General features: G+C 40.8%; 1 protein-coding gene across 1 annotated transcript in view; it reads right to left on the reverse strand.

The window, feature by feature from the left end:
* The window catches only part of LRFN1 (leucine rich repeat and fibronectin type III domain containing 1), a 252,593-nt gene extending 228,730 nt beyond the window's left edge, over nucleotides 1-23,863 (reverse strand). Inside the window, exon 1 of the mRNA XM_077479880.1 lies at nucleotides 23,531-23,863. The gene's annotated coding sequence lies outside the window, so the exon portion shown is untranslated. The remainder of the gene's footprint in view (nucleotides 1-23,530) is intronic.
* Between the last annotated feature and the right edge of the window lie 513 nt (nucleotides 23,864-24,376).

Here is a 24,376-nt window from a genome sequence, read left to right on the forward strand (position 1 = left end):
GCTTGGCCCATTGCAAAGGAAAGAGATGTTAAGTGTTAATTGTTTATATTCAGTGATTTAGCAGCTTCCTAATATTCTTTTTTTTAATTAAACAACAGTTTTTCAAAGAAGGTTAGAAGCTGCTGTGATCAATGAATGTCTTAAATTATCATCTTTACTTCTATTTGTTTAAACATCAATTATCATGGTTAGTAAAAGGCTTATGGTAGGCATCAGTACTAGACAAGTTATTTCTTGAACAGGTTTACTGGCATACCTATCTGTACACCTGTACATAGAGCTTTCTTTGCCCACATGGGATACACATGTTTTTCATGCATATACATGCAAGCTTTCTCATTCATGTCTACTGGGATGTAAGTGGTTGCAGGGACACAGCCGCTGGTCACAGAATGCACACCAGCACTGGTATGGCCCTCAAATTGGAACCAGTGACTGTGTCCATGCAGATGATACATCCCAATAGACATAAATTAAAGTGCCTACATGCAGATGCATGGATTAGCTGTGCATCTCATGTGAGGAATGATGGCCCTTTGTATGGGTGTACACCCAATTGAGATAGTCACCTTATACACCATATAAACCTGCCCCAACCTACAGTGCTGGGTTATACAATTGAAGCTATTAGAAGATTAATCATGATTGGCACATCTAATATTGAGATCTGCTGTGTTCCATGCATTCACTACAATGTAAAAAAAGAACCAAAAGCTATATGTCATTCAGAGTGCAGCATTATAATGAATTACTTTTTCCTCCTACTAAGTTCCACAAAGCGTACAAAATAGGCATTGGTTTACTTGAAGCACATCTAAAGTCAAATGCTTTTTTTTTTTTTTAATAAAACCCTTGCTTTTTGCCATCTACATACCATTTGTATCCTTGCCAACATTTTTACCCCAGTCCTTAGAAACTGTAACCCCCCTCCCACACATATCAAGCAGTCATGCACAGATTAAGCTTACTTTCCAGAGAGTGCCACCTGGATCAAGCCAACTTTTTGGCTGTCCCGCCCTAATTATATGGGAACAGCCCACTCACAGCTTTGACTGTCTCTGTAAAACCCTTTGGTGAGTTTCTGCACATATTCAGTAACTCAAAGCCCTTGTACACACAGTCGGTCATTCTGACAACAAAATCCATCGGATTTTGCCCGAAACTGGTTTTGCATACACACGGTTGGACAAAGTTGTCGGAAAATCCGATCGTTCAGAACGTGATGATGCTTAGTTGTTGTGACAGGACTACGTTGCGGCTAGTAGGCAATAGCTTTGGCCTAGGAATTTGATCTGAGCATGTGTGGCACTTTGTCCGATTGGAATTCTCTACAAACGATTGAACAAAGTCTAATCGGATCATGTTGTTGGAAAATTTTATAGCCCTGCTCTAAAACTTTGTCGGTCGGAAACAGTCCGATGGAGCCCACACACGGTCGGATTATCCGACAACGCGGTCCGATCGGACATTTTCCGTCGGAATGTCCGACCATGTGTACAAGGGAAAATATGGATGATCCTGTGTTCTCTGGATACAGCACCATCGGGACAGAGCACAGAGATGTTGGCCTGTCTTGGCAAATCTCGGACTGTTGGTATCTATCCATTGGGAAGATTTTCTTTTAATTTTATGCCTTTTGTGTCCAATATGGGAGAATTCTTTCCATACATAGTTGTTACCCCAAATGTCCCCACTGGAAGACTTCTCCTTTATTGCTGTTCTGATGGCAACTCAAAAATTGGTTTTTCCCTCACTCCAGTAGCAATGGTTACCAGCACAAATGTAGAGGGCAAATCTCCCCAACCAGAATCTCACAGCATTTCTAACCCCTCACCACTCTATTCAAAACTATTGAGCTGTTATCAACATCAGGAAACCTGCCCTGAGGAATGCCATTCATTATGCAGTCATCGCAGAAAGTGGCAGCAAAAAGGATGTAGTAAATCAACAGCACTAACAAGCAAAGCATGAAAGATGGCAAAAAAAAACACTATCTTACTTGTAAAAAATGCAAATGCTTTATAAAACTAATGTCATTCAGTCAGAGTTTACATTAGGGAACATTATTTAGGTATTATATGTATTTATGTAGTGTTGAGAATTTACACAGCACTTTACATATATATCAGTCCCGCAAGGAGCTTACAGTCTCTGGCATCTAAAAAAAATGTACCCTATTATGTATATGTATACATGTGGGAACCAATTAGAATTTGAGAAATATTTTAAAGCCAAAATGTATTTTTAGATTTGGATATTATTTTTAAATTTGTTTTGTTAAGAGACACAGCAAAAGCATTTCCTTTCAATTCTCCTATAGACACAATAGAAAGTGGGGGGAAATTTCTCCAAAGTGACAGTAAATCCTCTCCTACGCTGTTGTCACTGAAAAAGGTGGAGAAGATGGAAGATTTCCTCTCTATTCCTGTTCTAGTGACAACATGAAATGTTCGATTTGTCCTAATTTTTTTTCTGCCCAAAACAAAAGTTTTGCCTTTAGGTACACTCTAAAGTGGTAGTAAAGTCTCGTTTTTTTTTTTTTCTAAAAAACAAACAAACATGTTATGCTTCCCTGCTCTGTGAAATGGATTTGCACAAAGCAGCCCGAATCCTCCTCTACTCGGTTCCCTCTTTGGTGCCCCCACAGTAAGCAGCTTGCTTTGGGGGCACTCGATCCGAGTCACTGCTCCTTTTGACCATTCAGACACGGAAGCCCCAGTTTGGCCCCACCCCCTCTTTCTCCTGATTGGCTAACTGATTTTGATTGACCACAATGGGAACCAATGGCGCCACTGCTATGTCTCAGCAAATCAGGAGTAGAGTCCCAGAAGGCCGAGGCACTTGTGGACATCGCTGGAAAGAGATGGGGCTCATGGGGCGACTGCTGCACACAGAAGGTTTTTTTATCTTTATGCATAGAATTCATTAAGATAAGAAAACCTTCTGACTTTACAACCACTTTAACTATCAATATGCTCACAAAGAGACTGAATAATGCTACAGACAATAACGTACAAACCCCCTTTCATTTCATTTAGACACCCATATATTTCAAACTGAATTTTGTGCAAATACACTGTAATTTAAATATATTCTCCAGCAGCCACAAGAGATATGAATATACTTCATGTGTACCAAATGCCTTTGCAATCCTCAATTTCCTTTTTTTGTTGTAAAGTTAGCAGTAACATCATCACTGTGCTGCAAATTGCATGTGCAGAGGTCACAGCTGTGGGAGGGACCCTGCAGATTTCACCCACTACAACAGAAACAGGTGGAGACTAGGGATGCGCCGAACACCTGTTCGGTTTGCAGCAGAACATGTGAACAGGCAAAAAATTTGTCAGAACACACGAATGCCATTAAAGTCTATGGGGCACGAACATGAATAATAAAAAGTGCTAATTTTAAAGGCTTATATGCAAGTTATTGCCATAAAAAGTGTTTGGGGACTTGGGTCGTGCCCCAGGGGACATGTATCAGTGCAATTTTTTCCCCATTTTTCCGGGAGCAGTGATTTTCTTAATGCTTAAAGTGAAACAATAAAAATGAAATATTCCTTTAAATATTATTCCTGGGGGGTATTTATAGTATGCCTGTAAAGTGGCACATTTTTCCTGTGTTTAGAACAGTACCACAGCAAAATTACATTTCTAAAGGAAAAATTGTCATTTAAAACTGATCGCGGCTGTAATGAATTGTCAGGTCTCGGCAATATAGATAAAACTCATTGAAAAAAAAGAGCATGGGATCCCCCCCCAGTCGATTACCAGGCCCTTTGGGTCTGGTATGAATATTAAACTGAACCCCGGACCAAAATTAAAAAAAAAATGCATGGGGGTCCCCCTAAAATCCATACCAGGCCCTTTGGGACTGATATGGAACTTAAGGGGAACCCTGCGCCAAATGTAAAAAAAATGGCGTTGAGGTCACCTCCAAAATCCATACCAGACCTGAAGGGTCTGGTATGGATTTTAAGGGGAACCCTGTGCCAAAATGTAAAAAAAATGGCGTAGGGGTCCTCCCCAAAATCCATACCAGACCTGATGGGTCTGGTATGGATTTGGGGGGACCCCTACCCAATTTTTTTTTACATTTTGGTTCGGGGTTCCACTTAATATTCATACCAGACCCAAAGGGCCTGGTAATGGACGGGGGGGGGGGTGATCCCATGCTCTTTTCAATTAGTTTTATCTATATTGCTAAGACCCGACAATTCATTACAGCTGTGATCTGTTTTAATGACATTTTTTCCTTTAGAAATTTCTAAATGTTAAATTATAGTGTAGCGCTATATAAAATATGATTAAACCACTAAGTGATGTGACAATAATATATAAGTATCAAAATTGCATGACATACAAAAGTGCTTGCCCAAACTGCCCAGCAATTGCATAAATAATGAAAAAATTATAATGAACCCAAAAAAAATGTGAAAACAGTCCAAAAAATCTGTTATTCGATTAAATCCAATCCACACGTGAGAGGGAAAGAGCCATCCACCTTCGTCCTATGAAGACCACATGCAGGCACCCTGTGGCATATCCATCACCAAATAAGATGTAGGCTTACCAGATAGAATGGATCCAAACGAATATACATTCGAAGGATCAATCAAACTTCAGAATATTCTCATATAGAGTTGTCCAACATAAAAAAGGCTCTCCTGGGAATTCTCAATCAAGTATTCAAACGATGGGAAAATCTTCCACTTTAAACCTCAACGCCCATTGTAGAACTCATACAGGAGGAAAAATGAGGGCCACAATAGTGTAAATCCGTTTTAAAAAATTTAATGAAATAAGTAATGAACTTACATGAATCCAAATGAATAAAGCGCTTTTATCATAAAAACAGAGCTGCAGTAGGAGTCCCGACGCGTTTCGTCCTCAAAAGACGTCATCTGAGGACGAAACGCGTCGGGACTCCTACTGCAGCTCTGTTTTTATGATAAAAGCGCTTTATTCATTTGGATTCATGTAAGTTCATTACTTATTTCATTAAATTTTTTAAAACGGATTTACACTATTGTGGCCCTCATTTTTCCTCCTGTATGAGTTCTACAATGGGCGTTGAGGTTTAAAGTGGAAGATTTTCCCATCGTTTGAATACTTGATTGAGAATTCCCAGGAGAGCCTTTTTTATGTTGGACAACTCTATATGAGAATATTCTGAAGTTTGATTGATCCTTCGAATGTATATTCGTTTGGATCCATTCTATCTGGTAAGCCTACATCTTATTTGGTGATGGATATGCCACAGGGTGCCTGCATGTGGTCTTCATAGGACGAAGGTGGATGGCTCTTTCCCTCTCACGTGTGGATTGGATTTAATCGAATAACAGATTTTTTGGACTGTTTTCACATTTTTTTTGGGTTCATTATAATTTTTTCATTATTTATGCAATTGCTGGGCAGTTTGGGCAAGCACTTTTGTATGTCATGCAATTTTGATACTTATATATTATTGTCACATCACTTAGTGGTTTAATCATATTTTATATAGCGCTACACTATAATTTAACATTTGGAATTTTCTTCACTACTGTATATCCTTGTGATTGTGTTAGCAGCTTTTTTGTATGTAATTTTTGGGGTTAGCGCAGTGTTGATTGTCATTGACAGTTTTTTTGGATACACATTCTTTAGAAATTTCTAAACATGGGAAAGATGTGCTACTTTACAGGCATACTATAGACACCCCCAGGCACAATATTTAAAGGAATATTTAATTTTTATTGTTTCACTTTCTCCAGAAAAAACATCAGTTTTAAAAATAAAAGCATTGATACATGTCCCCCGGGACATGTTGAGGGCATGTGGCCGGGAACAGTTCAGGAAGGGGGTGCTCTCTCATCCCCCCCTCTTTTTCTGTGGCCTGCCAGGTTGCATGCTCAGATAAGGATCTGGTATGGATTTTGGGGAGGACCCCTACGCCATTTGTTTTTTACATTTTGGCACAGGGTTCCCCTTAAAATCCATACCAGACCCTTCAGATCTGGTATGGATTTTGGAGGTGACCTCAACGCCATTTTTTTTTACACTTTTTATGACAATAACTTGCATATAAGCCTTTAAAATTAGCACTTTTGATTTTTCATGTTAGTGTCCCATAGACTTTAACGGTGTACTGGCAGCTTTCAAATTTGCCGCAAATTCTGCATATTGTTCGCTGTTCGGCATTTACATTCGACATGCACATCGGGCTCATCCCTAGTGGACACAAAAACAGTCATCCTGCACAAGAACAGAGAGAGAGAGGAGCGACAACTGGTAACTATACAGTACAGGTTTCATGCTACATAGCTCTAGGACAGGGATATGCAATTAGCGGACCTCCAGCTGTTGCAAAACTACAAGTCCCATCATGCCTCTGCCTCTGGCTGTCATGCTTGTGGCTGTCAGAATCTTGCTATGCCTCATGGAACTTGTAGTTCTGCAACAGCTGGAGGTCCGCTAATTGCATATCCCTGCTCTAGAAGCAATACACTAAAGACATCAAAGTGTAAATAAGAATACAATTAACTTTTGTATTTAGATAATATTTAATTAGCCTTGATATCAGCTTTTGGTAAAACTATTCATAACATTGGACAATTTTTTTCTCATAAATGACCTTCAGATACTTCAGTTTATCCACGACAAGTGAATTTTCTGTATTTTACAAAGTGGCAGAGCTGGGCAGTCAGGACAGATGTTGTGGGAGTTGACAGAAGATGGTATTCAGCAGATGGCTGTGAGTATGTTTGGGATATTCATGTGCCACTCATTCTATGGATAGGATACAAACGCCATGTTCATGGGACATATGCCACAAGCCCGCCAGAGAAAACCCCCACCTCCTCTAGATTCCCTTATTTGTCACTGCAAATTCACAATGATTCATAATCCGTAAATTCTGTCGGAAAGTGTCAGCGGTCTCTGTTTTCTGTTCATCCTCGAATAAACGTCAACACGGATTTTTGGCTGTTAATACACTCACGCAAAACAGTTTTGTTTTAACTTGTTTCTGCCTGTGAATCTAATTTGTAATTGGAAATCAAAATAAATACATGTAGTTCTTCTAAGTTCAGATACAGAAAGCAGGAAGGAATCTTTCAGAAAAGACAGGTTCCTTTCAGGATGGTTGTGTGTTTCAATCTGCCACTGAGACAAAGTGACATTAGCATAGTTGAGAGTTCTGTATGAGGTGTAATACTCTCGAGGTACCACTATGTTAAAGCATACCTGTGCCAAATGAATTATGTAAGCTATCATGGATTGCCTCTGCTTTCTAAAATGCTTATTGCCTGGATGCCATGATAATCCAATGGCTCAATATGTTCCAAGTCACTGATTACTATGAAGATTGGGAGTTTCAACTTCCCATGTTACATTTTGACAATTGCACGGTCATACAACACTGTACCCAAACTAATTTATTTTTAATTTTCTAAGAATTTTTAATTCTTCCCACAAATAGAGCTTTCTTTTGGTGGTATTTGATCACCTCTGTGGTTTTTATTTTTTGCTAAACAGACTAAAAAACACAGACATTTAAAAAAAATAGTTTTTCTTCATTTCTGTTATAAAATTTTATTTTCTCCTTCACTGACGGGCACTGATGAGGCGGCACTGATGAGGTGGCACCGATGGGTACTGATGAGTTGGCACTGATAAGGTGGCACTGATGGGCACTGATGAGGAAGCACTGATATGTAGAATTGATGGGTACTGATAGGCAGCACTGATTGGCACCGATAGGTAGCACTGATATGCAGCACTGATGGACACTGACAGACAGCAGGGATGGGCACTAACAGGCAGAATTGATGGGCACTAACAGGCAGAACTGATGGGCACTGACAGGTGGCATTGATGGGCACTGACCGGCGGCACTGATGAGCACTGACAGGTGGCGCTGATAGGTGGCATTGATGAACACTAATAGATGATACTGATGGGCAGCACTGATTGGGCAGGTACTGACAGGTATTAATGCTGGGCACTGATTGGCACTGTGATGGACACTACATGGCACTGTGGTGGGCTCTGCCACTGTAATAGGCATTGATTGGCACTGTGGTGGGCACTGGCAGACTATATTATTGGAGCACTGCTGGGCACTGATTGGCAGCTGATTTGCACATCTGATGGGGCTTTGCTGATTATCAGCACAGACCCCCCTCTCTGACAGGGAGAGTCAGCGTGAACCAAGGAATGCCTCACAAAGATCAGCTGTGATTGGTAACAGCTGATCACATAGTAAGAAGCCTCTGTCAGAGGCTTCTTATCATGATTAAAGATGCGGCATGTCAGACTGACATGCCGCATTCGTGATCGCCGCAATGCTCGCCCCCAGCATGTTATCCTGCTGGACGTCATATTCCAGTCAGGAAAACAGAACCACTTTCTTGCCATCATTCTGTTATAGGCCGGGCGGGAAGTGGTTAAGCACAGTTAAAATTCTTAAGCTCTGATAAAAGGGGAGTGTCCTTGGCCTCTGAAATGCATTGGTTTTATTCTGCTTTGAATCAATTTTATAATTAAATCACCTTGTACTGTGTTCCTGAGGGTCGTTTCTGTTTTGCGGAGTGCCAGAGAACCGGAGCCAGTGTGCCCAATGACAACTTCAGTTACCCTTAGAAAATCTGAATCTAGCACCCTGTTTGTTCTTGTGTTCAGAAAATATTAATGTCAGACACGGTCAGGCAACTAGCAGTTTCAGGGGGAGGTGAACAGATGTATTATCTGAACAACAGGAAGATGAAAAGAAACACATTGGGGGTTGATTCACAAAAGACCAAGGATGAGTTTTATGTTCAAGTCGAACTCATGTTTGACTTGAACATTGTCTGTTCGCCAGTTCCACCGAACAGCAAACAATTTTGGGTGTTTGTGGTAAATTTGAAAGCTGCGGAACGCCCTTTAAAAGTCTATGGAGAAATCAAAAGTGCTAATTTTAAAGGCTTATATGCATGGTATTGTCATAAAAAGTGTTTGGGGACCTGGGTCCTGCCCCAGGTGACATGTATCAATGCAAAAAAAAGTTTTAAAAACAGGAGCAGTGATTTTAATAATGCTTAAAGTGAAACAATAAAAGTGTAATATTCCTTTAAATTTCATACCTGGGGGGTGTCTATAGTACCCCAATACCAATTCACACAAGGGTTGGTGGGATCTGGGGGTCCCCTTGTTAAAGGGGGCTTCCAGATTCCGATAAGCCCCCCGCCCGCAGACCCCCACAACCACCGGGCAAGGGCTGTGGGGATGAGTCCCTTCTCCCCATCAACATGGGGACAAGGTACTTTGAGGGGCTACCTCAAAGCACCCTCCCAATGTTGAGGGCATGTGGCCTGGTACGGTTCAGGGGGGAGCTCTCTCGTCCCCCCTCTTTTCCTGCGGCCTGCCAGGTTGCATGCTCAGATAAGGGTCTGGTATGAATTTTTGGGGGACCCCACGCCATTTTGTTTTTACATTTTGGTGCGGGGTTCCCCTTAAAATCCATACCCGACTTGGGGCTTGGCAGGGCCTGGTATGGAATTTAGGGGGACCCCCAAGAATTTTCTTTTAAATTTTGGTTTGGGGTTCCACCGTGGGCAAATCCCCATGCCGTTTTTATCGATGAACTTTTATGTGTATTGCGGACCGACAATTCATTATAGCCGCAAATAGTTTTAAATGACTTTTTTTTCCTTTAGACATGTCATTTTGCTGTCAGACTGTTCTAAACACGGGAAACATGTTCCCCTTTACAGGCATACTATAGACACCCCCCAGGTATGAAATTTAAAGGAATATTACACTTTTTTTGTTTCACTTTAAGCATTATTAAAATTACTGCTCCCGAAAAAACTTTTTTTTGCATTGATACATTTCCCCAGGGGCAGGACCCAGGTCCCCAAACACTTTTTATGGCAATACCATGCATATAAGCCTTTAAAATTAGCACTTTTGATTATTCATGTTTGTGTCCCATAGACTAACGGTGTTCGCGTGTTCAAACAAATTTTTTTCCTGATTGCATGTTCTGGTGCAAACAGAATGGGGGGGGGGGGCTGTTTGGCTCATCCCTACTAAAGACAAATAAACTGTGCATTTTTGCAAGTGCAGTTGCTCAGAGCTTAGTAAATGAGGTAAAGCTTCAATTTACACAGAATACCGAATCACGTACAAGAAAAATGAAAAAAAAACAGCATTTTCGCTTGCACATGACCAGATGATGTAAATCAGCAGAGCTCTCTCTCATTTACTAAGCTCTAGACAGCTGCACTTGCAGGGTGTAACTGCACTTTCAAAAATGCACAGTCTTTTTGACTTTAGTAAATCAACCCCAACAGACCTCAGTACTCAATTTCCACCTGATAATGCCTGCTGGGTGGGTATTTAGGTCCTCCCCTACTAAGTGCCTCTTGTGTTTTGCTTGCTGCCAGAAACTGCTAGCTGTTATCCTGGTCCTGCCCTGTACACTGTAACCTGCTGCCTTGCACCTACTCCCCCTTATTCCTGGTCCCAGTTTTGTTTCCCCCTTCCCATCTGCTCCCTGCACCTCAAGTTTTCCCCTTTTTGGTGTTCCGCATTTCGTATACATTGTACATAATTAATTGTTAGTTATTAGTCAAGTACTCTGTCACTGGATTTTTTGGTTCACTTATATTGTCATGTTTGCTTTGTGCTGGTGTTTGGAAGGATTTTGTTTCACTGTAAATAAACCTCACTTAATGCATACATAGTCTGGTCCCAGTTTTCTGAGTGTAGCCACGCAGATCTGGCCATCTCTGTTGCTGATTCCTGGCACAATAATGAAGGTCTGTATTTTTTTGTTTTTATGCAAACAGATTCACAAATCACACAAATCATTTTACCAAGCACTAGCCTCTTGCAGTCCATGTACAGCAAGCACCGAGTTGGAAGGGAAACAGTAAAAGGAGCCAATCAGCTCATCGCTCATCCGGTGTGTCTCCATTCACTGTATCAGGTCCAATTCAGCCCGAATTGTGGGCTGAATTCATATCTGAAATGGACCAAAAGACACATAGGACTCCTGTACAATTTGCACCAGAGCCGCCGCGGAGATGTGTCAATCGGCTCCATAGAGAGCTGGTCACAATCTCCTGCTATGCAAATTGGATGTGGAAATCCACATCCAATTCACAACAGTGTGAACCCAGCCTGACTGTCCATTCACAGGCTGTGGGTGGGCCCATGACAGCCTTGACTCAGAAGAAGTGGTTGTTATTAGACCCTGGGGCCTGAGACTAGTAGCAGAAAAGAAGCATTGTTGGAGACAGCCTCAGTTTTGTTTCTTTTTTTTTTCCGTAAAAAGGTTATTAAAGATTTTAACAGACAATACAGAAATGTCAATATAAAAGGACACATCAACATTACTAACCTGAAAATACATAAAGTGCTCTTCGAGATGTCATTGCATTGCCATGTTTGTGTAAGGTAATTCAGGTGTTTATAGAAAGAAGTATAAGGTTTCCCTGAACATTGAGGCATAAAGCACTGAGATCACAGTGACTCCCCAAGATAAGCTAGAGCACAGCGAATCAAAGACAGTAGGGGCTTTTGTGAAGCTTTCTCTGTTCGCTGGGTTATCAAGATAGTGTTTCAATTGTAGATAGGCCCAAAAAGGAAAGGACTAAGAGATAGTGTTGTGAGCTCTCTCTGGTTTAGCTTGCATCTCTGCATAGGACCACTCAGCTGATAAGTAGGCCTTAGCGATACCTGGAAGAAAGTCTGGGTTACCCTTAATAGGAGTGATCGCAAAGTCTTTGGCTGAGAGCACATGGACTTTACAAGTCCTTTCAAAGGCATGAAGATTTGCCCAAATAAGAGGGTGTGACTGGGTGTTGTGTGTTATGTGCTTTTTAGAGAACCAGGGGACTGAGTTCAACTCCTGCGATCAATTGCTCCAAGAGTACCCATCCCTTACATCAGGTATGTATCCTCCAATCCACTACCTGAGCCAAATGAACAGCCCAATAATATTTATGCAGGTCAGGGAGTTCAATGCCACAACCAGACTTTGGTAACACCAGCTTTGCCCATTCAATTTGTGCTGCCTTGGTTCCCCATAGGAAAGCTCTGCACATTCTCTTGTATGCCGCAAAGAAGGAAGGTGGCAAATGGATCGGGATAGTCTGCAGTTTATACAGAATGTGGGGAAGCACTATCATTTTTAGAATTGGGGCTCATCCAAACCAGGAGACGGTGGGCACATCCCCCCCAAGGAGGCCCTGCTGTATAATTTTCAGTTCTGTTAGCTTACCAGGTAGTTGGATACCTAAATAGGTGATGGCATCTGACTTTCAGTGGAAGAGGAATTTTTTCTGACATAGATGTACTAGTTTAGGGGGTAAAGAGACGTTCAGTGCAAACAATTTTGAATAATTAATTTTTACGTTTGAAATGAGTTGGAACTGTTCTAGGACTTGCATTTGATTGGGTAAAGACTTCAATGGGGATGAGAAAAAAAGCAGGATATCATCCACAAAGACAGCAAACCGAACTCTAGCTCTTGGATTGGTCTATAATGCCCCAATGAAGGACTGCATAAAGCTACCCTGTCCTGGGGCTTCTAAAACTGCATCCATATAGTAGTGGTGTAGGTTTAGAGCTTTAATGGTATTGTCCCTGGCTTCTCTGCCAGGGACAAAGCCAACTTGGTCGAGACCCACCCAGACAGGCACATGGTAAGACATTCGGTTGCAAGGATCTTGGAGAATAATTTGACGTCCACGTTCAGAAGCGAGATCGGTCGGTAGTTGGCTACATTAGTGGGATCTTTATACTCTTTTGGGATCACTGAGATATATGCCTTTAATAGGCTTCCTGAAGAACTAGGGGTATCTAATAGAGTATTGAAGGCCTTGAGGAAATCTGGAGCCAAAAGATCTGGAAAGCTTTTGTAGAGATGTGCCGTGAAGTAATCCGGCCCTGGACTCTCACCAGGCTTCATGGCTTTTAAGGCTTCCTCCCATTCCTCTGATGACAGCAGGGCTTCAAGAGCCTGCCAGTCATTAACTGGCAGGCTCTTATAAGATTCAAATGTGTATTTGCTGCTACCAGGCTATGTTCATTTGATTTAATATCATACAGTTTGCTATAAAAGGCATTGTTTCTTTTTTATCTTTCATTAAGGTTTTCATTAAAAACATTTAACTGTATGGGTTGTAAGGTGCAGTCACTTGTACCCCGGTCACCATGATATCACTTGATTTCCTCTGTCACCTGCTCAGGAAATGCCTTGTACTTCCAAGTATGAGAGAGCACATGACACATCCCTTGTCTCCCACAAAAGTTTAGTGCCTGGCTAACAGATCACAAAGCATGGTTTCTGTATACATTTCAACTTGCTCAGCAGTGGAAGATAAGTACACATACCTTATGCTCTATACAATAGTGGTGCAGATTTTCCTTAAGTACTCCCACTTACTGGTGTAAGTTTAAATAGCCGCATAGCTACTTAGATTATGAAAGACCAAAGCCTTCTTCAATGCATGAATTTTTAAAACCACAGCTGATCTAAAGGTGAAAAAAATAACTTTATAACATGGTCCAAGTTGCCTCAAAGGCCACCTCCGCCCACAACTGATATTTCCATTAATTGTAGTTCAATATCCATGCTAGCCTGTTAGTTCAAAGTTTACTAATGGTGTCATGCTACTTGAATAGAGATAGACATCTATTTTTTGGCCCAATGCGAGAAAGAGAATATTTATAGTTACATCTTCCCACTGAATTCTTCAATATAAAAGAAAACAGCTAGTAATTCAATCTATTGGTGCCTAATAAAAGTACTGAAATATAATGACCTTTAACACAAACCATTAACATATAACAGCTCAATACAACATATAATTTGGGTGTGGCTATTTTATATAATTATCTGCAAATGTCCAGGTGCAAAACAGTTTTGGGAACTCCCATATCTTTTATTCTGCACAATGAGAGAGAGAAAGAAATTGTCATATTACTATCTCTAATTTTGCCTATGCTCTAAGAGCTGTTGTCACAGGCCCAAGTCAGTGCAATCATTGTTCTGTTCAGTGCCTTCACCGTATCTACAAACATAAAGAAGGAGCAAGGGTGATATTTACTCCATATACCTTTTGATTCAGTGTTTCTACCAGGAGTTTAAAAAAAATACTTTTATGTTGCAATGCATACATGCAGGCACAGTAGATCACAAAGTGCAAAAAAATCAGGCACATTTTGCAAATACATATACAGTACATATAGCAAATATCTCCAGACTAGGATGGAGAATAAACAATGGATTAGGTATCCCTCTTGATGTGCATTCTACTTTTCACAGTATTGTGTAATGGGGGGATATTCATGATTTACTTGAACAATGTAAGGGCTGCCCTTTTCTAGCAGTTTGTGATCTTCTGTGATTACATTAGTGGCACACAGCACATTAAACATAATTTAAGGCTCCGTGCACTGAAGGCATTAAATAAAAGGTATGTCCCAGAAAAGGCATGCTGATCTCAGTCCTATGGACAAGCTAAGGCTCCATGCACAGTGGGTGTGGCAGAAAAAGAGTTCACACAGAGCATTTCTGTATATGTTTAAGCTCTTGTACACACGGTCGGAGATTCCGATGGAATGTGTCCTATCGGACCGTATTGTCGATTAATCCGACTGTGTGTGGTCTCCATCGGACTGTTTCCGTCAGAATATCCGACGGACCAAGTTTTCCAACTTGTCTATAAAATTTTCCGACAAAATGCTCCGAACGGACATACTCCGATCATGTGTAGCCTACTCCGACGGACAAAGTGCCACGCATGCTCAGATCAAATTCCTAGACCAAAGCTATTGGCTACTAGCCTGAATGTAGTCCCGTCATAACGAAATAACGTCATCACGTTATATACAATCGGATTTTCCAACAACTTTTTCCGCCCGTGTGTATGCAACAAAATCCGTCGGACAAAATCCAATGGATTTGGTTGTCAGAATGTCTGACCGTGTGTAGAAGGGCTTAGGCATGTTTAGGAGTGTTTAGCATTTTTTATGCCAGAAAACTGCAAAATGCAAACTAGAAATAGTTTTTCTGCCTTCTAAACATTGAACGTGAACGCATAGAATAACATTGAGCTTCTACCACACTCAGAAAAAAAAAAATTCCTGTAGAAGCAGCGCTTTTTTTTTTTAAGCCAGTGTGCTTGAACCATAAATATACAGGATGAAAGTAGCATGGAGCTGAGATGAGAGCTTTCAAAGCAATGGGAGAGAAAGGGTAGAGGTGGGGGGATCTACTTGCAAAGTTACTTATGTTAAAAATACAGTTATCCTTTAAGAGATAAAAAAAAAAAAGTCACATGCATTAGATATGGTTGCCTTAGGTCTCCCAATCTTTGCAAGCACTGTACTCAGTTAAAGTTAACGTGTAAATGTTAGGCAAAGCAGGGCTTTCCAGTTGCAGGATACAGGCCACCCTCAACCCCTTACAAATCACAAAAAGTGTTTCCAGCTTGTTGGATAGTTCCTGTGGGTGCCAATTGATCTCTCTTTTTTTTTTAAAGGGAAATAATAGTTCATCTTTAACATCCACCTTTATCCTCATGATAGAGCTTTGAGGCAGATGCCCTCGGCACAATGATGCTTTTACAGTTTCTGATGAGCCAGTGAAGGATCCACTGTATATGGCCTACATGGCAGCTGCAATCACTCTGTGTAAATGTAATATACTGTAGTAACCATAATGTGATATGAAGGGTCAAAAGCAAGCATTGGTATGAAGATAACTTGTGGCTATGGTTGCATTAGTCCTATTAAAAACAATGCATTATTCCATTATCCAATGTACACAAAGCTTACAATGGCTGGAGCACTTACATAAAAAAAGCACTTCACCCTTGATTGTATATGATGGAGCTGCTGGCGGAGCTGAAGGCTTCACATAAGAAAAAAGAGAAACAAGTTTCTCTGGATGACAAAAGCACCAGCCATGCCTGTATAAATGATACTGAGCCCATTTAAATTGTGAATTCTCATGCCAGCAGTACATTGTAGATTATGTTAATACTTTACTCCAGTCCAGTGGGAAGATCTATCATGGGAAATGCTGGCATTGCTTGATTTAATCTGCTAGCTGTTGGTAACCTGATATTCCAAGGAAACCTAATCCTGTGATATTGCAGGACATCGTTAGATGTCAGTTCCCTAGACCTTGTCAACAAATTCCTCCTTTCTGGCTCCCTAAGGACTACCCTCAAGCCTTACCTTAGTTTCCTTCTCAATAACATGCTATTTGAAGCTGAAGCTGGTCATGCATATTACAATCTGATTGCACATTTTTCCCATTTTATTAGATAGTGTGAGAGCCTACCTGATTGGATATAAATTGAATAGATTGTTTAGGTAGACCCTCATACTATACAGTGATGCTTGTTTCTCCCCCCAAGTGGCTACATCATTAGAGTATCCCTGTAGAGATGCAGGGACACCCCTGGAAGTGCTGAATGCCAAAGATCCTAGTGGTGCCTTTCAATCTGGAAAAGAGTAAAGACTCCATATAATGAATGTGTTGATGAACATTTAAAGCTATATTTTAAGGAGACAACAAGGGGAATTCATCAAGAGCATTGCATGCATGCATTCCCTTGCTCCTCTGCACATAAAATGTTGGTCTACACAAATCTGGTACATGGAGGTGGGGAGGCACTGAGGCTGAAGTGTCTTTATAGTCTTCAATGCATGCTTAGCCCCTTGCTAACTAGGACAGCATTGGCTGTGTAGCCACAAGGGTCAACACAGTGGTTGACTTATCTCATGCTCAGTTGGTGGTAATTCTTTTTGGATCCTTTACATCCGCACTGACGATCCTAACTGTGGGAACTACCTAAATCTAGCATGTGTTGGTACTGGTACCATAACTGGTGCAAATATTTTATAAATTTTGGCACAGGCCATGTTAAAAGGGGCCAGACTTTGAGAAAAAAAAGTAGTTAGTGCTGTACTGAATTCACCCAATGTTGTTAGGATTCTAATAGCAGTATCTTATTTAGAGAAACATTGCTGAGTAATTTTCCTGCAACCTCCAAACTGCCCTGGAGCTCATAGAGACAGACACATTCACTTTCCATTAATATAAGACTTTAATGAGTGTGAAGACAGTATTGCTAATTAAAATGCAGTGGCTGGGCTATCCCTGTATCCCAGTTTTTTTTGGTTTATTTTTTATTTTTATAAATATAAAAGTAAAAAAAAAGAATCTATCTTCTCATTCATGAGAATATAAACCAAAGTCGATGTTAGGTTTTATGAACAGCTTTCCAAAAAATCACTCCACCTAAGAATTGTTTCTCACACTCGATAATTTTTACTGTGTGATAGTATTAGTGTTTCTATTATCATTACCAGTAATTGCATTACATATTACAGGGACTGTCTACTCAAAATTGGGTAGGAGTCTGGTGGGTTCTTGTCGCAAATTAGGTCAATTCAAACTGAATATATGATGAATACATACATAGGTTACCTTCAATAAATAATTCATGTCTAAATGATAAGAAAAATGAAAGATACAAGAAACTGTAGTTATACTGTATGTGAGAATCTTAACTTCTGTAACAGTCTGGCCAATTCTCTCTCAAGCATCTCTGAAGGTCAGTGAGGCTGTCAATCAAATTTAAGCAGTTGTAAAGGCATTTTAAAATGAAAATATTAAACATGTTATACTTAACTGCTCTGGGCAATGGCATTGCACAGAACAATTCCTTTACCTCCTCTTATCAGGTTCCCCACTAATGTTGTCTACTCCTCCTCTTTCCTTAAGTGCCCCCATAGCAAGCTCTGTGCTGTGGGGTCACTTGTGTGGTCACACTCCCAAACCAGGCTGTGTGCATCCATAGACACACACAGTGTGGCTCGGCCCCTCCCCCAGCTCCCTCCCCATGGGATTTGATTGACAGCAGCAGGAGCCAATGGCTCCAGCTGCTGCCTCTGTGAATTCAGGAAAAGAAAGCAGTGCTCCTGTAGATGGGCACAGCACTGGTTTAATAGAGGAGCCAGGTAAGTATTTAAGGGAGGGCGGAGTGGATCATGGAAGTTTTTTTTGTATTTTTAAGGTTTTTTACCTTAATGCAATCTCTGTGTTATATCTTTAGAACCAGTTTAAAGCCCAACTGAACCATCTGTATTTATTATTATAATGCAATCAGACAGCATATACAGTAACTCTTGGAGAGTTGGACTGGTGCCCTCAAACACAGGGCCACAGCCCAGTTCTCCAGCAGTCAGACACGCCCCCTTGCAAGCTGCTCCAATCAACAGTGTTCTTGCTACCTGAGCAGCACTGTTGATTAGAGCAGACAATGATATATACTTACTAGTAGAAAATAGTATAAAAACCTAGAAAAATTATGGTATAACACCATGACATACCAAATTTATATTTCTATACTCTCAAGAATAGCATAACATCAATAATGCTGTGAGAACAATACAGACACACTATTTTAATCTTAACACTAATTACTATTACTAGAGACACACAACTACCAGACACAGGGAAATGCTATTTTGCAACATAGCTAGATAATAATTATTGATAATTAGACATTCACTATTATCTGATATAAAATAGTCAGCCAACCACTGTTATTAGTTTTAGTTAGGACAGCTACATACCTATTCGTTGTAACCTATTCACCAATTAACTACTGCCATATGGTGTGTTGGTAGCCCATTCAAAATAAACAGGTTGCCCAAATATAACACACACTAACAAGTTGATGTACAATACAAAACACTTTGGCACACATGATAACACAATGCAAAGCTAAGGTGTGAAGAGGGCCTTCAATTGGGCCAGGGTCAGGAGGATCTTTGTTTAGATTTTATTGCTGTCTGTGATCTCATTGGGAAGGTTTGACAGAGGTTACAAGGGCAGAGCGTGATGACAAATCTCTTCAATGAGGACACAGACAACAATGAAAACCTGACAGTGACTCTAACACTGGCAGTGACCCTACTACATGCAAAAAAAAGTGGTTTGGCTGGAGCTTCGCTTTAGTAGTAAAATTTAAATGGAAAATGCACTGCAGGATAAAAGAGAATGAACACAAAATGGAGATATTAGCAAATCAGAATTCTTGTTTAGCTTGCTATAAATCTGAAAAGCAAAACTTGATTTTTGGCCATACACCACATTTCCTATTTTGCACTCACTTCCTTTTCTGGGGTCAAAGTTCAATGCATTGAGCTGCTCTGTTCCTGTATCTACAGGTCACAGAAGCAGTAGTGGGAGCCATTGGCTCCTACTACTGTTAATTAAATCCTGTAACCAGGGAGCTGGGGGCAGGGCAGAACTCCAATACAAGTGTCTATGGATGCACATAGCACAGCTTGTGTGCGTTCCCACGAGTGCCCTCACAGCACACAGCTTGCCATGGAGGCACTCAGAGAAGATAGGGAGCAGACAGGAGGTAAGGGACCACTCTGAGGTGGAGTGGACAGTGTTGGTGAGGAACATGATAAGAGGGGGTAAAGGAACCGTTCTGTGCAATACTATTGCACAGAGCAGGTACGTACTGTATAATATGTTTACTATTTTAATTAAAACATGTCTTTACAACCACCAACAATCAGGGGGAAAGGCATTTCCCTCACGTTGTACAGATTTCCATATACTTCCTGTTGTGTCTCTGTGGAAGAAAGGGAAGATTAAGCTCTTCTCTCTATCAATTATAAGATATTACAAGTGTTACTATATTACTTTTTGACTTTGCTTGAGTTGCGGCTACTTAGATTGTCCCAGTATTCAAATTCAGTTGGCTTTTTAGTGCTAAATGGTGAAATCTGATTGGTGGTTACAGGCAATGTCATGCTCATTTTACTATGAGAAATTGTTTTTATAATGGCCCTTCCTAACCTTTTTAACATGGAGGAACCCTTAAAATATCTTTCTAGTTTTAGCTAAGTTCATGCTAATTACATTAGTGTGATTGTCACTGGGAAGAATAGTTCTTCCATTTTTGATCAGAAGGAAGAATTCCCTCCTTGCAGATAGCTAAAAAGAGCATTGTTGTCAGTGGTTACTTATCTGAGAGGCAGACATTGCTTAGAGAAACCCTAGCAACCCCTGTAGGAACCCTAGTTGAGAAAGGCTGTTCTAGACTAATAAGCAATGTTAGTTTACTTTAATGTACTGCTTCTAGGTCTAGGTTTCCTCTAACCTAAATGACTAAAAACCTTCTTAGATAAGATGTGAATAAACTACAAGAAGCTCTTTGCTCCCTTCCAAAATATGACTTTAATGAGCACCTGTCACCTAAGCATAATGGAAACAGCTGCTCCTTGCCTTGTGCTTTAGAAGATAGATACATTATTTGTCTTTAGCGACACTGTCAGCTGTTTTGCTTCATGATATGGCAAACAGGTCATACTAGTCACAAAATGGATGAGAGAGGCACTTCTAGCCATGGCTAAGCTCAGCCAATGGATACAAGCAATGTTTTAATGGTCAGCCATGCCCAAAGACTATATTTTTGAGGGTTGTGCAGATGTTGGCATACTAAATTGCATGCTGGCTACTAGAGATTTTAAGAGCTCCATAATTGAGCTATTCCCACCAAATCTGCCACAAAATCAAATTATGGTATCACACTCCCCCAATGGACTCTCCATTATAAACAAATAACATGAGGATTCATCTCTGAGACAGTGGCACCTTCAAAATGGCTTCATGGTTAAAACAGAATTTACCACAGAAAAATCATCTTGTTTTTGAAGATGTCAAGGTAGGTAAAAACCAGGGGTTGGTTCAATTTAACAGTTCCCTCTTGAGACTAAAATGCTTGCTTTGGGTGAAGAGAGCCTTTAAGCCATTTCTAATTATTCTTTACATATGGTACTACTTTAAAGAAAACGTATGGTTCACCACTGGAACACTTTTACGACTCCAAGCTTGTAATTGCACTTAGTCAACACTTGGGAGCTCACTACCATCACATCATTAAAGCATATTCTGGTACATATGCTTGCAACTCTAATCATTATAACTCTCTTTTGATATTTAGTAGTGTGAAAACACAAGGGACAAACCTAAGATATGTCCATGCACCATTTTAATTGCGAGATGCAGAAACAAGTACACAGATTTGTAAGGGGGAGGGGGGGAATACACCAACAGAGAACTAGGGCCATCTATTTTAAAGCACGTTGCTGTTGTCGATTGCTGTCAGGACACGTAAACAGATGCAAAAGACCCCATTTATTTTGTGTACACATATGTAATGACGTTCAACACCTAATGACTATTGTAGAACAATGTCAAATTAACTGCTCGCCCTTTCAGGCAGTTTGCCACTAATTTGCAAGCTCGTGACCACAACAAACCATTAATGAGCTGAAGACAATATAAAGATATGTCATATTCTGAGCAATACATTCACATTATCTACTACAGAGACAAACAGAGCAGGCATAGGCTTATAATCTTGTGATATATACCTGGAGGACGATGTGATGCATATATATATATATATATATATATATATATATATATATATATATATATATATATTGAGTGACAGAAGCTCTATTAGAGCAGGATAACTACAGAATATATGGAGCTGGCCAGATTTAGCTATGGCTGATCTTTTGATAAGAATTCCTGGCTTAGCTGTTGGTATGCCAGTGACATATGTCAAGGCTGTGAGATTTATGCTGGTGTCATGTGTCAGGGATGCAAGAGGCATCTTAGTGGGATGCTGTTTGGTATAGGATGCTGACTCGTGAAAAGACTGCTGTATGCATTTGTTAGCAGAAATTCATTATGCATTGCTACATCCAGCGATATTTTACTCTTGTCTTGTATCTTTTCAGCAGATTAGTATGTATCATACTGTATAAGGAGCTGACATTTCTAATGGTGATCATACATGCATCGATACATTATTACTTTTTTTCCCTATCATTATCTTGTGAACAGAATAATCAATCGATAACTATAACAAAATTACAGGTTTCAATCAATAGGAGGAAGATATAATCTTGAGTAATCAATTACATCTGCATTTTAATATCAAAATCTCCTAATCAGCTCTATCTCATTGCAGCTGATAGATGCAAAACAATAATATTCCACCCTGACCAATCGCATCTGATCTCTATTGAGTTTTGGTTGATGAGAAGGCAAGTTACAGCTGCTTAATCATTTATCGATCTAATTGAATGATAAAATTGAGGCATGTATGTCTGCCATAAGGAGGACCTTGCTGAATTATTTCAAGGATGCATCATGTGTGGTTCAGCTCCAGTGCCATATATGCCACTGCTGTGTCGCTCAAGGTGCATGTTGTTTACCTGTCTGGCTGAACCATGTATGTTGCTGATGCCCCTTGTCATGCTTAGAATAGCATGATCTGACGTCACAGGGCTGTGAAATATATGGAGGTGACATTGCTCTCTCATCCTGGTGGAAGTCATTATCATTTTGGAAAAGGTAGTCAACATCTAGATGAGTGCTGAGTTCTATGATGTAGCTGAGCCTGTCTGGGTTCATGGTGCTGACCAGTTGGTGTTGCCCTTGACCATGGTGCTGAATTGCTGGCACTGTCTATGGGTACCCCTGTCCTGAAATACCAGTACTGAATATGGGTCCCCTGTCCATTGTGCTGAATTACCAGTACTATATATAGGTGACTCTGTCCATGGTGCTGAATTACCTGTACTGTACATGGGTGCCTCTGTCCATGGTGCTGAACCGCAGGCATTATTTATATGTGACTCTGTCCATGGCGGTGAATTGTCGGTATTGTATATAGGTGACTCTGTCCATGGTGCTGAATTGTCGGTACTATAGATAGGGGACTCTGTCCGTGGTGCTGAATTGTCGGTCCTATTGATAAGGGACTCTGTCCATGGTGCTGAAATGTCGGTACTATAGATAGGGGACTCTGTCCATGGTGCTGAATTGTCGGTACTGCATTATAGGTGCCTCTGTCCATGGTGCTGAATATATATATATATATATATATATATATATATATATATATATATATATATCTATAGCCTCTTCGTGGTTCTGAATTTCTGGCACTGTCTATGACTGTTCCTGGTGCTGATCAGTGGACTCTGTCAGTTCAGCACCATGGACAGGGACAGCCAGAGACAGGCTCAGCCACAACATGGAGTCAGCAATCATCTGCGTGCAGGGAATGTCAGAGACAGCCAGAGGAAAGAGACAGAGACCGCCTAGACAACCCAATGCAGAACACTCTAAGAAAGGCTGAAAACTCCCAGGACACAGGAGACAGCAGCATAGAAGAGACCAAGAGACAACCTGACCACAGTCAATCCAGAGAAAAAAAAAACACTGCCAAAGCATAATCCCACAGATGTTATGTTCTAACAGGGCACAACCCTGACAGCAAGACATGCACAATCCAGAAAGACATGGCCATCCTGAGCAAAAATAGACAACTTAGCCTCGAAAAGAGGTATAAAGAGGCAACCTGGCCGTGCTTAGAGCCAAAGAAGAGACATGAAGGTGGGCACTGCGGTGTGTGGCACAGAGCTGCACCTACCTTCATCTGGGCTCTCTCTGCGCCATGCCATCCAACCTGGTGCCAGCGCCGGCCGCCCCTCCTGCATCAGCAGCAGCGCCCCTCCAGCCTTAGGAAAGCAGCTGGCACGGAGGGGGCATTCAAAGGGCAAAAGCGGCTCCATCCATAGCTCCAGCGCCCGGCTCCGTGATTCCATCCAGTGGCATCCTGCTGCCCCCCCCAACCGCACCCCACGCTGCCTCGCAGCTCCCCGAGAGGCAGGAGATGGGCGCACATCCGACCCCCGGGAGGAGTCCTGTGCCGGAGCCAACCTCGTCCAATCCTCCGATCGGTGAGTCTGGGTGGAGGGGCCGGGGAGGATGGAGGTGACGGGGAGGGAGGAGGAGGATGGGGATGGAAGGGAGGAGAGGAGGAGGAGCACTGACACTCTTCAGCACTGCACCACATACATACATGTGCGGAGAAGAGCACACTGGTCAGCTGTCTATCTAGCTGTATATCTATTTATCTAGCTACCCAGCTATCTATCTATACACAAACACAACTAGGTACAAAGAGACTATATATAGATCTCTCTCTCTCTCTCTCTCTCTATATATATATATAGATAGATATATATTGTATATATTGTGTCTCTTTGTACATAGCTGTATATCTATCTATCTATAAATCTATATATATATATATATATATATATATATATATATATATATATATATATATATATATATATATATATATATATATATATATATATATATATATATATATATATGCAATATCTCACAAAATTCTGGGCACCCCTCATATTTTTGCAAATATTTTATTATATCTTTTCATGTGACAACACTGAAGAAATTACACTTA

Source organism: Lithobates pipiens, unplaced genomic scaffold (assembly GCF_037356315.1).
Source record: "Lithobates pipiens isolate NorthernLeopardFrog02 unplaced genomic scaffold, aLitPip1_a1.2 Scaffold_1, whole genome shotgun sequence".
Lineage (NCBI taxonomy): Eukaryota > Metazoa > Chordata > Amphibia > Anura > Ranidae > Lithobates > Lithobates pipiens.